A 4,836-nucleotide genomic window follows, 5' to 3' on the forward strand; every position below is an offset into this window, starting at 1 on the left:
GACAGCACACCCTCCTCTGTGACCTCACATCTCTCCTATGACATCACTTCCTTCCTATTGCATGACATCTTCTCTATGACATCACATCCTCCTCTGTGACATCACAACTCTCCTATGACATTACGTCTCTCAATGACATCACATCCTTCCTGTGACATCACATTCTTATCTCTGACATCACTCCTCCTCTGTGACATCACATCTCTCCTATGCCATCAGAGCTCCTCTATAATGTCGCTATCAACATATGACATCACATTTTTCCTGAGACATCACATCCTTCCTGTGACATCACATCCTCCTCTCTGACATCACATGCAACATAACAGCACCTCTGTGACATCACATCCTTTATGTGACATCACATCCTCCCCGTGATGTCAAGGGGATATGTGATGTCACAGGAGAGGACGTGATGTCAGAGGGACGCTTTGATATCACAGCAGAGGTTTGATGTCACAGGATGGATGGGATGTCCCAGAGGAGGATGTGGCTGCTCCATCTCAGTCACCTCAGAGGGGCCCTCACGGGTACCTTGTCCCTCTAAGTTTTTCATGTTATCCCACAGAATTCCCGGAACAAGCCTGAGCTTGTCCCCTCCCCCATCATGTCCCATTTAGAGCCCTGGGACACTGTGGAACCTCAAGGAACCAAGGGGCCACTGTGGCAAAACAGGGCCTCATGGAACCCAAGGGACCCTGGGACACTGTGGGGGCTCATGGAGCCCAAGGGACCCTGGGACACTGTGGGGGCTCATGGAACCCAAGGGACCCTGGGACACTGTCAGGAGCCTCGTGGTGCCCAGGGCTGAGGAATCCCGTGGGTGCAGGTGGCTCAGGGAGCAGCTGCAGTTGGAGCTGTGGGATGAGCTCTGGGTGAGGGGCCTCAGCCCAAAGGCCGTGAGCTGCTGACCCTGGAGCAGCCAAGGGAGAGGACACTTGGAGACAGGGCAGGAGCCCAGGGCTCAGCAGGAAGAGCAGTTTGTGTGCTTGGAGTGTCAGGGGATAAAACCCCACAGAGTTTTTTGTTGAGGGTCCCTCCTTGAGGCACCAGCTCAACCTCTATCTGTGTTTCTTCTTCAGAAATGAAATATTTTATTGTTTCTAAGACATGAGACTCTGCCATGGGAAACCTGCAATGGAAGCAGTGAGGAAACCTGGTCTGACTGTGAGAGTGGGGGGTGTGAGGAGTCACAGGGGACCCGTCGGGTCACTGGAGCTGCTGCTGCTGGGAAGGGGCCTGAGTGTCAGCAGTGCCAGTCTGGGCTGGTGGGAGAGTGACTGCCAGGGAGTCCTGGGAATGGTGAGCCTGGGAAGTTCCCTTAAGAGTGTGAGGGGGATCTCGTGTGCAGAGACCCCCAGGAGCCCCCTGAGCCGCTCTGCTCATGGCAAGGATGCAGAGAAGGCAGAGTTACTGAACACCTTTGCACTGACAAGACCAGCCCTCAGGGATCTCTGGCCTGGGAGACCAGGCTATAGGAATGTTGGAAGGAAGACCTTGCCTTGCTCAAGGAAGATTGGCTCAGAGAACACCTCCAAAAACTCTACCCCCACAAGTCCATGGGACACTTGATGACCTCCTGTCAGCAAGGGGACCCTGTGACACTGTGGGACCTCGTGGTTATCTTCCAAACGTTGTGTGCAACTACAGAGAGGCAAAACAGTGGAGTCTGAGCGTGTTGATCCAAACTATTCCCACCTCACCTGAAGATGTCCCTGCTAACGGAGGTCCTGTGTGTTCCCTCTGCTCTCTGGGCACTTGCATCCTTTGAGAGCTGCCCATCACTCTGGTAGCCAGGAGCAGAGACAACCTGGGAGCAGAGACATCTTTCCTAGATCACCTTGCTCAGAGCCCCATCCAACCTGGCCTTGAATGTTTGCAGGGATGGGGCATCCACCACCTCCCTGCAAATGTCTTCCTGTGTTTCATTCTCATCATCAGATATTTATTTCTACCCTCTCTCTAGTCTGAACTTACCCTTTTTTAGTTTAACCATCAAAGCCCCTGTCCTACTGTGACAGATCCTACTGAACCCTTTGCCCTCATGTTTCTAAAAAGCTACCTTGAAGTACTGGAAGGCCCCAAGGAGGTCTCCCCACAGGCTTTTCTTCTGCAGGCTGAAGAGCCCCCACTCTCTCAGCCTGTCTCCATGCAAGAGGTGCTGCAGCCCTGGGATGCCCTTGGTGGCCTCCTCTGGAAGTGCCCCAAGAGGTGCGTGTCTTTGCTGTGCTGAGGAGCCCATGGAGCTGCAGGAGATGCCAGGGCTGGCAGGGGAATCCCCCCAAGCCATTGCCATTGCGGGCGGGTGCGTTGCAGACAGCCAGAGGAGCCCAGAGCTGGAGGCAGCACTGCAGGAGGGGTCTCAGCTGAGCGGAGCAGAGGGGCAGAACCCCCCTCCCCTGCTGTCCACGCTGTGGGATGAGCCCAGGACACGGGGGGTTGTGGGCTGTGAGCTCCCATTGCTGGCTCCCATCCTGCTTTTCATCCCCCACTATCCCCATGGCCTTGGATGCAGGACTGCTCTCCATCCCTTCAGCCCCGAGCCTGGCCCTTCAGACCTGGGGGCATTTGACACCCGCTGGCTCCTTTGATCCCCTTTCCCATCCCTCCCAGAGCCCAGGGAAGGACTGAGGGGCCTTCCAGGTCACTGCCGGCTCCTGGGGAAAATGCAAGGCAAATAGTCAAGTCATTGAGCTGAGATGTTTTCCCAGCTGCCCCACAATGGTCTCTTGTGTGTGGTCAGGGGCCCGTAAGGATGGAAGGTGTTGCGGAACTGTGGCCAAAGGTGAGTGGAGAATTGAGGCTGTGGCAGGTGCCGGGAGCCCCCGCTCAGTGCCTGTCCTTGATCTGTGCCCACGGGGGTCCCAGCCCAGAGGGGCCTGTGAGGCGGGTGGGGAGGGAGGGAGAGTGGGGCGGGAAGGTGCCATCCTGCTGAGGGCCAGCGCTGGGCCCAGAGATGTGATGTCATATGAGTGATGTGATGTCACAGAGGAGGATGTGATGGCGCAGGAATGATGTGATGTAACTGATGCCTTAAGCCCCTAGTATAGTTTTTATTTTTCTAATTTTTATAAGCTTTATTAGTTTTATAAGTAGTAGAAGTAGATTTGAAAAGCAGCATCCCTCACTCCCTTTCCCTGTATTACAAGTAGTTTACACATTCCTTAACCCTCTTACCCCATTCTGTGCTCCCCATATCAAATCTACCCCTGACTTCAGTGGCAATGTTTAGTGTCTTGTCAAGGCAAGGCCTAGGCTGTTTAGAGAACAGCCATATCAGGGCCTGAACAACAAAAGAGAGTCAAGAACTAGGTGACTATATACCCTCTGTGCTCTGAAGATGATGAGAATGATGAAGAGGTGGTCCTGAAATACACCCCAGACTCAATTCTCAGGGGGTGGACCCAGGGTGGACCAGAGCAAAGGCTACAGTGTGGACACACTTGGGATTGGACAGACAATATTATAAAATGTACCATCTCGAGCACAGTGGCACGCGTCTTGTAACATCCATTGCCTTGGCACAATTAAACCCTTTGCTTATCTCAGCCCTAATTAACTGCTCCTGAGTAATTTCTTTAGCACCAACATTCCACGGCATCACACAGAAGAGGATGTGATGGCACAGAGGAGGATGTGATGTCACAGGGAAGGATATGACATCAGAGGAATGATGTGATTCACAGTGGAGGATGTGATGTCATAAGAGAGATGATGTCATACGATGGATGCGATGACATAGACCAGCTCTGATGTCACAGAGGAAGATGTGATTTCACTGAGGAAGGATGAGATGTCACATGGGAGGATGTGATGTCACAGATGAGAATTTTATGCTGTGTGATGGATGTGATGTCACAGAGGAGGATGGGATGTCACGGGAAGGATGTGATGTCACAGTGGAGGATGTGATGTCACAGGAGAGATATGATGTCATATGATGGATGGGACTTCATAGAGGAGCTGTGATGTCACAGGGAGGATGTGATGTCACAGAGGTAGGGTGAGATGTCACGGGAGATTCCAGAGTAACTCGTGGAAATATCCACTGAGGGGTTTTCCCTTTTGTTGTGACGTGTCAGTCCCCAAAAAAGTGCCCTGGAATTCCCCCCACCTGGTGGATCTGTTTGGTGGAGGGTTCCTGGGTGGAATATGGGACAGACTAGATGGGACTGACAGGGTTTTGTTTTTCCCTGGGGCACCAGCAGACAAACAAATCTCCAAGAGTCGGGTGAATTCCCCTTCCCCCCGTTTCCCGGCACACACGGGAATCTGCTGAGGTTGGACAAGACCGAGGTGGTGCAGCCGGGTCAGGGCAACCCCCGGGATCGGTGCAGGTTGGGGGAGGAAGGGATGGAAGAACCTGCTGGGAGAGGGCTCTGGGGGTGCTGGTGGGTGACAAATGGGACACGATCCAGCCCGGAAACCCCCCGTGTGCGGGGCTCATCCCGGGGGCAGGGGAGGAGGGGAATGTGCCCCTCTGCTGCCCTCAGGTGAGACCCCACCTGCAGTGCTGCCTCCAGCTCGGGGGGCCCAGATCAGGAGGAATGGACCTGTTGCAGTGGATCCAGAGGAGGCCACAAAGATGCTCTGAGGGCTGGAGCCCCTCTGCTCTGGGGACAGGCTGGGACAATTGGATTGTTGAGCCTGGAGAAGAGAAGGCTCCAGAGAGGCCTTAGAGCCCCTTCCAGTGCCTCGAGGGGCTCCCAGAGAGCTGCAGAGGGATTTTGGACAAGGACTTGTAGTGATGGGAGAAGGGGGAATGGCTTCCCACTGACAGAGGGCAGGCTTAGGGGGATATTGGGAAGAAAGTTTTCCCTGTGAGGGGGGAGGCCC

The sequence above is a fragment of the Pseudopipra pipra genome, chromosome W (genome assembly GCF_036250125.1).
Source record: "Pseudopipra pipra isolate bDixPip1 chromosome W, bDixPip1.hap1, whole genome shotgun sequence".
Taxonomy (NCBI): domain Eukaryota; kingdom Metazoa; phylum Chordata; class Aves; order Passeriformes; family Pipridae; genus Pseudopipra; species Pseudopipra pipra.